Below are 11,439 nucleotides of genomic sequence, written 5' to 3' on the forward strand. Positions count from 1 at the left end.
TCTCCCATGAAGAATTACAAAGTTTTAGAAAAGAGCAGAACTGAAGGGGATACTTGGTTATGACCTCACTGTGTGCCCCTACCAAGAGATATAATAGTGCACTCTTCCAGGGCAAGAAAAGAATGTTATGTTTATTCAAAGATTTGTCAGAAGTGGGAAATCCATACCTTTCTCAGCAGCGAATGTCAAAAGCTGCCATTTCAGCACAGTCTTCAAAAAGCGAAGTCAAGTCTATAGGAATCCTGCCCTCATAGAGAATACCTACTGGAGCAGGCGACCTCAGGCCCTCTCCTTGGACAACAGAAACAACATAAAATAAGAGCAAAGTAGAAGGACAGGGAAAGAAAAAAGTTGGAATAAATGCAGAAACCAGGCACAGGGTTTTACGTTTCGTTTTGCTTTGGTTCGTTTTTAAAAGCAAAACTGAAAACAGCCTCAAACAGCCTGGTAACCAGGTGCCTTAGTTAGGGTTTGATTGCCATGAAGAGACACCATGACCAAAGCAACTCTTAGAGTGGAGAACATGTAATTGGGGCTGGTTTACAGATTCAGAGGTTTAAGCCATTAGAATCATGGTGGGAAGTATGACAGCATGTGGGCAGATTGGATGCTGGGAAGAGCCAAGAATTCTACATCTTAATTAGAGGGACAGCCAGGAGGAGATTGTCTTCCACCCTGGGTAAAACCTAACCGTACAAGAACTCTAAGCCTGTCCTGACAGTGACACACTTCCTCCAACAAGACAACACCTACTCCAACAAGGACACACCTCCTAATAGTGCTTCTCCCCGTAGGTCAAGCATTCACATACATTGGACTCTGGGGGTCGAACCTATTCAAACCACCATTCCAGCTTTAGGATGCTTCTTTCCAAAGGTCCCCCCAATCCCCCCCCCCAAAAAAAAGACTGAGTTAGCCTGGGGAGCACAGCTCTGGCACCAAGGAGACTAACAGGCCTAAACTGCATGGAGGCTTTCTGGTCCAGCTACCATATCCCTCCTCTGGTCTCTCTGGGATTAGAATACAGGCGTGTTCTTTCCCAGCTTTGGTCATGTGACAATTCCTTCTTAGACTGTGAGGCTGTTTGTAGAGAATTTTAGTTTCTTAAAGGTAGGTAGGTAGATAGATAGATAGATAGATAGATAGATAGATAGATAGATAGATAGGCAGGCAGGCATTCGAGGTTGTGTTGCCATTTTCTTAGTTAAATAAATAGCATTCCTTCTAGTGCTCAAAGCACTATCATAGAAGTAGAGACAGAGCCCTAATCAACAAACCTGCCAAAACCAAAAACCAAACCAAACCAAAGCCCAGCCGTATTGTGTGAACATGCTTTTGTTTTAGTTCCAGGTGTGGGAGAGCAGGCTGCTTCACAGCAGGTGACTATGATTTGCCTCCTACACCAGCAGGAACGTGGCCCTTGCCAGTTGCAGATCGTTTAATTCAGGGAACTCTGGAGAGAGTATAAATGAGAAATCCCTGAGTGGGCCCGCGGCGGCGGCTGCTCCTGGGTGCTGCTGTTGTGGTTCGATGAAAAGAAGAAGTTGGAGATATCCTAATGACAACGATTGGACTGTCCCCAAGAAACACAACGTCCCTAATTAGCAGGAAGGAGTCTAAAGAGGTCTACATACCCTTTCCCCTCTAACCTTTCTCTCCTACCTAGCACTGGGGGCTTGGAAGGTATCAGGGTGAAATAAGGGTTGGAAGGATGGTAGATATAAGAACCTGATAAGATAGATTAAAAAAAAAAAACCAAAAACAGGGACAACACCTTCGGACTCACATATAAGTAGTGAAACCATGGGGCTGAAGAGATGGGTCAGTGGTTAGAGCACCTGCTGTTCTTGCAGAAGACATAGGCTGAGTTCCCAGCACCCACACGGTGGCCTACAATTATCTGTAACTCCAATATTCTTTTGTTCTTTTCTGATCTCCATGAGTACCAGGTACATATGTGGTTCCTCTCTCTCTCTCTCTCTCTCTCTCTCTCTCTCTCTCTCTCTCTGTGTGTGTGTGTGTGTGTGTGTATGTGCAGGCAAAACAGTAATATTACATTAAATAAATGAATCTAAAATGAAAAAATGTAAACAGCATAGCAATTCAGTGTCAGGCAGTGCTTTATAAGTTACCTCTTGGGCTCAGTTATGAAACGCTCTGATTGCAGGGACCTAAGTTTTATTAGAATCCATAGGGTGGAGGTGTTGGTAGAAAAGAGAGCTAAGTGTTATTTCATATGCCTCATATTTCATAATACAATTCCCAGAGTGGAAGAGGTCAGGACAGCAGATTCCTGACCAGCCTAGCCTACCCAGAGGTAGCCAGACCAGCAGGAGACCCTGTATAAAAAAATAAGACGGGTGTTGCCTGAGGAGCAACACCTGCCATTGGCCTCTCGTTTCCACCCAACACGCAAACATGCACACGTATACACGTGTGAACATCCCGCATGTGAGCACCCCTACTAAAACTCACACTCTCCTTTTTAACTGCTGTTACCTGTATGGGAATTAGTCGGTGCTCCTTTTTGTGATCCATCCTGAATTGCAGAACACCACCAAACCTTCTTTGTCACCTCAGAGGAATCCATTTACGCCCTGTCTGAACATTCCCTGTGCTGTCTGTGCTCATCTCACTGTTCCCATGATCAGTTGATGTCTCTTTACCCAGGAACTCAGGAGGGGCTTACTGTCCTTGAAGTATTTAGCTGGTTTGTTTTTTTAAAACCAACTGGCACATGTGTGCGTTCGTGCGTGTGTTTTAGAAAGGAAGTTGCAAACACAGAAGAAGTCCTGAGTGTCCTGAGTGTCATCTCTCCCACTGCTGAAACCTTAACTGTGACCCGAGACCTGGAAGCTGGTGCTAGTGTCACGTCTGGGTTGTTCTGCTGGTCTCACCTGGAGTGGCTGTATACAACCCTCCAGGACTGACAATCACCACCGAGCCCACCTGCCCTGCCGACCCCACCCTGCCCTCACCTGAACACCCCAGTGCCACACGATCACTTGGCAAGGGGATCTCTCCTTGATTTCTTTTTAAAGAATGTAGTATAAATGGAATTGTGTCTTTTTTTTTTTTTTTTTTTTGAGATTTGCTTTCTTTTGTCACTGTCATGCCCTTGCATATAGCCGGGTCATGTTTTTAATCTACTCTCACAGTCTCTGCCTCTTAGTTGGCGTATTTAGAACACTTACATTTAATGTACTCATGGTTTTCCTAAGCCCTGAGTACAGCATTTAATTTTATTGTTTTATCTATTTTCTTTTTCATTTTTCTTTTCACTTTTTTGTAGGTTCCTTGTGTTTTTTTTTTAATGAGTCCTTTAAAATTTTTTTTTCTTTTTTTCGGAGCTGGGGACTGAACCCAGGGCCTTGTGCTTGCTAGGCAAGCGCTTTACCACTGAGCTAAATCCCCAGCCCCTATTTTTATTTTTATATGTATAAGTGTTTTGTCTGCATGCATATCTGTGTGCCACTTGCAGGCCCCAGTGCCTGTAGAGACCAGAGAAATGCATCAGATTCTGTCTTAGTTAGGGTTTTACTGCTGTGAACAGACACCATGACCAAGGCAACTCTTATAAGGACAACATTTATTGGAACTGGCTTACAGATTCAGAGGTTCAGTCCATCCCAAGGTGGGAGCATGACAGCATTCAGGCAGTCAGATGTGGGGCTGGAGGAAGTGAGAGTTCTACATCTTCATCTGAAGGCTAACAGAATACTCACTTCCAGGCAGCTAGGGTGAGGGTCTTAAGCCCACACCTACACCTACTCCAACAAAGCTACACCCACTCTAACAAGGCCACATCCACTCTAATAGTGCTACTCCCTGGGCCAAGCATAGACAAACCATCACAGATCCCCTAGGAGCAGAGGTACAGACGGCCATGAGCCTGTCTTGTGGGCACTGGGAATGGAACCTGGATCTTCTGGAAGAGCATCCAGTGCTCTTAACTGTTGAGCCATCTCATCGACCCCAAGTGCCTTGTCTTTTGTGTAGCTCTTGATTAGCCTTCTCTGTTTTTGAGTACATCTCCTTATTTAAACTGCTTGACCTCTGCCCTGGTATTCTGAGTGGAGAACAGAAATTGCAGCTCCCTTAGCTCTCTCCTGCCCTCTGAACAGTCTTAAGTGTTGGCTACGGTTGGCATCTTGAGTGTCTCCGTATTGGTCATTTTCCAACAGGACACAACAACACAGCAGCAAATGGAGGGCAGATTTATTTGTCTCGTGGTTGCAGTTCATGCACAGTTGGCTCCAGTTGCTTTGGGGCAGAAGTGAGGCAGGACATCAGGCAGCAGTTGGGTGTGGTGGAGGAAGCTGCTTGCCTTACAAGAGCCAGGAAGGGAGAGGGAGAGGGAGGGGGGTGGGGAAGGAACCAGGACTAGGCATCGATCAAAGACACACCATTGCCACCCTATTTCCTCTGATCAGGCCTCTCTTCTCAATCACACTGTCAGACTGAGGACCCATCAACCCACTAATGAGGTCAGAGCCCTCAGGGTAAAAGTCATTTCCCAGTGACTGCTTCCTCTAACTAGCTTGGGACCAAGCTTTCAGTATGAGCCTTTTGAGGGACATCCCCTCTTTGAAACTAGGGGACCGCATTAGTAACTCTCGACTCATTCAATATCCTCTATTGTCATGACATGTTCTAAAATCAATACACATACATACATACATACATGTTTGTGATTCATATCCAAACCATAATATTCTAACATCCAGAGCTTCCAGTGTTGAAGGCTTGCTGTCCAGAAGCGTGTCTTTTCCCTGGCCACTGTTTCTTTCATTGCTTCCTGGATGCCATGAGGCTCTCTAACTTAACCTTACTAGTACCTGAGGAACTCACTATATAGCTAACCTTGTAGATGACCTTGAACTTCTGCTCTTCCTCTCTCAGTTTCTCGAGTGCTAGCATCACAGGGCTGCATCCTGACTCCTTACGCTTCTATTATCACTTCTTCTTTGAAATCAGAGGACCACACTAATAGCTCTGGACCCATTCAGCCTCTCCCACTGTCTTCATTTGTTTCATGGGAGGTTCTAAAATCAGTGTGTGTGCGTGTGTGTGAGTGAATTCTAAATATCTATAAAAGATCAGTGCCCCCCCCAAGTGCCCACCCTCAGCTTGACACTCTGGAGTTAAATCAGCTGTCTCACCCACAGTGGGAAGCCTGATACCCCATTGGAGTTCTCTGTGCATGACCTGTATGTCATCCCTGTTTGAAGCCTTGAAGGTCATCTGTTTCTCAATGGTGTCCTGAAGGATGTCACGATACTCCTCTCCTGGTTTTCCCCTTTCAAATACAAACATATATTAATTATACATTATAATGGGTTTAATGATAGCATTTTCATATGTGTGTGTAATGTATTTGGATCATTCTCTCTCTGTCTCTCTCTCTCTCTGTCTCTCTCTCTCTCTCTCTCTCTCATCCCCTCCCCACTCTAACTGATCACACTCATCTTCCCATACAATCTTTTCTACTGTGTGTGTGTGTGTGTGTGTGTGTGTGTGTGTGTGAGAGAGAGAGAGAGAGAGAGAGAGAGAGAGAGAGAGAGAGAGAGAATGGGGGACTCAATGACTTTAACCTTGTTTGCTTTCAGGAGATTGAATGGGGGTGAGACATTATTTTCAGGAGCACAGGCAACTTACCAGTAGCTACACTACTAAAGAAAATGGCTTCCCTTCCCCTGGAGGCCACAGCTTGTCAATAGCTCATGGAAGCGGTGCGCTGGGGCCCCTGGCACATTTTCTTCTCTTTCTCCTGCTGTTTGGCCTTTGAATCTTTTAGATCTAAGAATTTTCTTTGGGGGTTGAGGATTTAGCTCAGCAGTAGAGCACTTGCCTAGCAAGCGCAAGGCCCTGGGTTCGATCCCCAGCTCCTGAAAAAAGAAAAAAAGAAAAAAAAAAGAATTTTCTTTGATTTCACTCTTACACGCAGATTTTTATCTTAACTTGAGTTACGGTGTATGAAGTGAAGAGCTTTTTACTTATTCTGAATGAATCCGTTCTGTCGCTGCTTGACCAGTGCATCGTTTGCTCATCTCTGTATGGACTTTAAGCACCGGAGAGGCGTGCTCTTGGCTTCGTGCTAGGGGTCATTTCAGCTTTGCCTTTGTTTCTGTTTGCAGTCATGTGTCTAGTAGTGCTTGTCTGGCCCCGCTTGACAACAGCTGAGACTCTAAAACCCAGACCTGCTATGTCCTAGTGGGGGCTGTTCACTGTGCAAGCCCGTGTGGTTCTCTCTCTGTCTCTCTGTCTCTGTCTCTGTCTCTGTCTGTCTCTTTCTCTCTCTCTTCCTCTCTCTCTCCCCTGATTTTCTCACTGTCCTTTTTATGAGGGACAAGAAGACTTTCCAGTACCCCTTCTCCCTACCGGCCTTTACTGGTGGCTTGTGGTCCCCTCAGCCAGAGAACCCACTGTCAGATCTTGGAGACATCAGATCTGATGTCCCCAGTTGGTGGGGATGGTGGAAGTGGTCCCTACACTGGAGTCCTCTTCAGCATCCCCGGTAGATGTGCTTTTCTGTTGCCGTGTCCCTGTCTTCCATGCATTTACTGAGATAGCCCATCACGCTTAACTTCCGTTCTCCTTACTACTGTGAATAGTACCTTTAAAACGATCTTCTAAGGTGTTGGAGGAAAGAACACAGGCATGTTGGGTAGAACATGTGCTTGCTTTCCCAAAGAGCCTTTCATTTTTCCGGGGTTTTTTTTTTTCCTGTTTAGTTGTATGTGTGTGTGTGTGTGCATGCACATGTATGCATGTGTGCGCAGGTACTGATGAAGGCCTGAGATGTCTTCCTCTTCTCACCTTCTTTGATCTCTCACTGACCCTGGACCTCACTGCTCCAGCTGTGTGAGAGGACAGTGAGCCCCAGGATCCTCCTGTCTCTGTCTCCCGGTGCTGAGATTGCAGATGCGTGGCGGCAGACCCAGCTGTTGACACGGGTAACAAAGATCAGACCTCATGTCCTTATGCTTGCGTGACACTTTCCTGACTGGCCTGTCCACCCCTAAGGTAATTTATGACCTGTAGACCTCCGAGAGATATATTTCTAAGTGCCCCATATTTATTTCCTTAAGGATCAGATTATTTAAACCCAATTCTGTTCAATCGTTCTAATATCCCGAATAAGACAAGTCTGTGACCTAAGAGCTCCCTGGTGGCCTGGGGTCAGCAAACTGTCAGACTGTAAAGGAGTGCACACACATTCAGGGAGCTGTGGCACATTGACCAAAAAAGGTCTGCTTCACCTCTTCCTCAGCCGTGTCTATAAATAGGCTTCACCGAGATGGTGCCCCCAACCTTAATCTCCTGCCTTGATCCTCTGGCTAATGGCTCTGCTTCCCCAGCATTGTCTGATTCAGTGGCTAGAGGTTACTCACCAGGTCTTGGTGTGTCCCGTCATGATGGTGCCAGGCAAGACGTTGTGGGTTCCTCTGCAGGAAGAAGGGAATTTCTCATGACAATGAAACATTGGATTTTTTGTTTTGCTTTGTTTCATTTTTTATTTTTTGTGGTCATTAAATTTTTCAGCCCTAGTCTGTTAAGACAGCTTTGAGCAGGAGGGAAGTGGAAAGAGTGGAGTCTATAATAAATGGTGTTTTGTTGAGCTTAAACATTTCTTTCCAAGGAACACTGCTTCTCACATTCTTTAGACAGCTCTGGCCGCCCAGCCTCAGGGAAAGGACGCTGTGCAGACTGCCCAGGTTCAGTTTCCCATGCTACTGGAGGCAGTGGTCACTTCCTGCACCTGCTGGGCTCCACCTCTGTAGGAGCTGGGTGTCAACTGCCTGTCTCCCATGCTCAGACACTCCAAATGCCAGTGCTGGCCGCAGTGGAGGGAAAGATCCACACACAGGTGCTCCGTGCCCTGAGCGCAGTGTTCCAACCCCAGCACCTAGACAGACGACAACCAGCAGCCAATTTCAGACAGAGACCTGGAGGGCTAGATGAGAGCTGAAGAGGGAGAAGGAAGCGTCTAATCTGACTCAAAGGGTGAGGCTGAGCTTGTCTACTTGAAGTTGGAACTCTGTGAAGGTTGTTTGAAAGAACGGATTCACACATATACAAATGACCATGCAATCTTGTCAACACACACACACATGTGCATGCACACATACACACACACTCACACATACACATACACACACTTACACACACACTCATACTCACACACTCACACACACACTCACACACACACTCCCACCTACCTATACACACGTGCATGCACACACACTCACACTCACTCACACACATGTACACACACATTCCCACCCACCTACACACACATGTGCATGCTCACACACACTCACACATACACATACACACACTTACACACTCATATACATACACACACTCATACTCACACACACACTCACACACACACTCCCACCTACCTATACACACGTGCATGCACACACACTCACACACACACACTCACACACACTCATACACACGTACACACACACTCCCACCCACCTACACACACACATGCATGCACACACACAGGCACATCGACAAGCATGCGCATGCATATGCACACTTGCACAGGCACATACACACATACACGTACAAACTCGCACATACACAGGCATGCACATGCACACACACATGCACACACATGTACACAGTCACACTCATGAATGCAAACCTGTTGCCTTGTGTCACTCTTTGTTAAGTCTGCTCACTGTGCGCTCTGTCCCAGCACGGTTAGCATGCCATCTGTGTGACTGAAGCGACGAGAACAGGTTTCTCAGCGAGCCGGGGAGAATCTGGAAGGAGATGTGTGAAGGGAGGCTGGCGGGTTCCATCCCCATCTATAGCCAGTGTATGCAGAAAAGTTCTTCCAGAAGCGGGAACAGACTTGAGCCGGTTTCTATCTCCTGACACTTTCTGAGTGCTCGACACGATAGGAAACACAATATAAGTTCAACATACAAGAGACATTTCAAAACAGCAGCCTTAAAAATAATTCAATCTCCCTGATAGTAAATGTGTCAGCAGCAGTATGCAGTCGCATTTGAAAATAAATATCTCACTTTTATGTCCAACATATAATCAGTTACTTGAGAACTAGATCATAAAATGAGCAGACAAGGAAAGAAAACAACTTATTGTTCCCGGCGGAGTTTAAAGGGATCCGGCACGCGTAGGAGAGAGCACACAGCAGGCAGAGCTGTAGGATCCTATTTCCCTGCTTATCTGGGCAGATAGCATTGTTTGAATAAAGTCAGGACCTGTCTTCTTTCCAAAAGTGTTTTCGTTTTCTTTCTGAAACATAGATGTTTATGTCCCGTTGATAAGGGGCTGTTGAATGTTTATCTTATTCCAAACTGTCCTTAGCTGGTGTACTTATTTTATGTCCAGACTTTTCCAGCGAGGGCTGGATCAAAGCCAGGTCCTTCCTAGGGCACCAGCATGCTGGTGAGCAAAGTCAATACCTGGGATATGTCCAGCCCACCGACACTGGCACCTCATGTTCTGGGACATCCCGCACCTTCTTGAAGCATCCAGTGAGCACAGGCCACGTCTCCCTGAGTAGCCATAAGGTTTAGCTGAGTATGTGGGAGGGGTCAGACGTCGCCTATAACAGCAAGTGCTCTTGTGGTTACTCGAGGGAACACACTGGTTTACACAGGTAAAGCTAACAATAGCACTGACGCTCTCTCTCTCTCTCTCTCTCTCTCTCTCTCTCTCTCTCTCTCTCTCTCTCTCTTAGTACCACACACCAGCTCAAACTCCCGTTTGCTGCCAAAGTAGACTCTAAAGGACTGGGCCATGAAGAGGCTCAGAGGTGTTGGGAATTCTGTGCTGATATCTGATGTGGATAACAGCATTTCTTTGGAGGAATCTCACCCTGGTATGACAAGCAAGGCCTTGGGGAAGGCATTTATGGAAAGAAGGGAAGGGGTCTTCTCAGGGGACGGCCTCAGCGCCATCAGCGGCTGAGTACCATCTCCGCCAGAAGCGAAATTCTTTTCCTTTTACAGAAGTTAGAGACACCGAATGAGCGTCATTAGGAGGTTATAAAGTAGATTTAGGGGTGAGTACATTCCGACATCATCCATTCATCAGGTAGGCGCAAACAGGCAAGAGCAGCATCTCCTTGCAGACAACTTGTAGAAGGATGGAGGGGGTGCTGATGGGTCCAGGGAGAAGGATTCAGAGACACAGCCATCACGGAGAAGCACTGAGAGTCTGGCACACACAGTCCCCTTCATTAGTCAGTGTCGTCCCATCGACTAGATGATGTGCGGATACTGTTGTAAGATGCTCTGTCCAAGTCTGTGATGACCAAGAGGAAAGCTGAGCTTCTGGGGACCACACGGGGGTTCTATGGGAACCGTACTTACTGAGCGCTGTCTTCTCGAAGCCAGACCCTTAGTGAGATTGCTTCTGTTTTACTTCACTCTCTGTGGCCTCTCTGCACCACAGACATGACAGCACAGAGAGGCAAGTGACATACCCAGTGTGTGGTGTGTCAGTGACTTTTCATCCCTGTTATTGGATGTTTGACTAAAGCAAACAAAGGGGAAGAGCTTGTTTTTGGCTCACAGTTTGAGGGTACAGTCTTCGTGGTGAGGAAGGAACACAGTGGGAGCAGGAGACAGCTGGTCACGTTGTAGCCACAATCAGGAGGACAAGAGAATGAATGCTACTGCTCAGCATTGTTTTATACACACACATACATACACACACACACACACATACACATACACACACAGACACACACAGATACACATAGACACAGACACACACATGCACACACAGACACAGACACACATACACACACAAATACATACATACACAGACACACTCAGACACACACACAGACACACACATACACACACACATACACACATACATACACACACACATACACACATACACACACAGATACACACACACACAAATACATACATACACAGACACACTCAGACACACACAGACACACACATACACACACACATACACACATACATACACACACATACACACATACACACACAGATACACACACACAAATACATACATACACAGACACATTCAGACACACACACAGACACACACACAGACACACACATACACACATACATACACACACATACACACACAATACACACATACACACATACACACACAGATACACACACATACACACAGATACACACACACACATGCACATGCACACACACTCACACAACACACTCACACACATATGTGTATATGTATATACTTAATATATGTATATATTTTATATATGTATGTGTTTATATATGTATATATACATGTGTATATGTAAATAATATTTATTTACTTATATATTTTCTCTCTTCTCTGTCTGTCTCTGTCTGTCTGTCTGTCTGTCTCTCTCTCTCTCTCATGCATTGAAAAGCCACACAGTGCAAATGTGGAAGTCAGAGAACA

The 11,439-nt window shown here is 46.0% G+C and overlaps 1 long non-coding RNA gene across 1 annotated transcript; it reads right to left on the minus strand.

Moving 5' to 3' along the window:
- Window positions 1-3,253: 3,253 nt before the first annotated feature.
- Window positions 3,254-11,336, minus strand: LOC103694251 (uncharacterized). The gene is made up of 5 exons (XR_597081.4): window positions 8,663-11,336; window positions 7,395-7,448; window positions 6,820-6,944; window positions 5,659-5,888; window positions 3,254-5,299 (listed from the first exon to the last, which is right to left on the minus strand). It is a non-coding gene; the product is annotated as an uncharacterized LOC103694251 (long non-coding RNA).
- Between the last annotated feature and the right edge of the window lie 103 nt (window positions 11,337-11,439).

The sequence above is a fragment of the Rattus norvegicus genome, chromosome 18 (assembly GCF_036323735.1).
Source record: "Rattus norvegicus strain BN/NHsdMcwi chromosome 18, GRCr8, whole genome shotgun sequence".
NCBI classification, from domain to species: domain Eukaryota; kingdom Metazoa; phylum Chordata; class Mammalia; order Rodentia; family Muridae; genus Rattus; species Rattus norvegicus.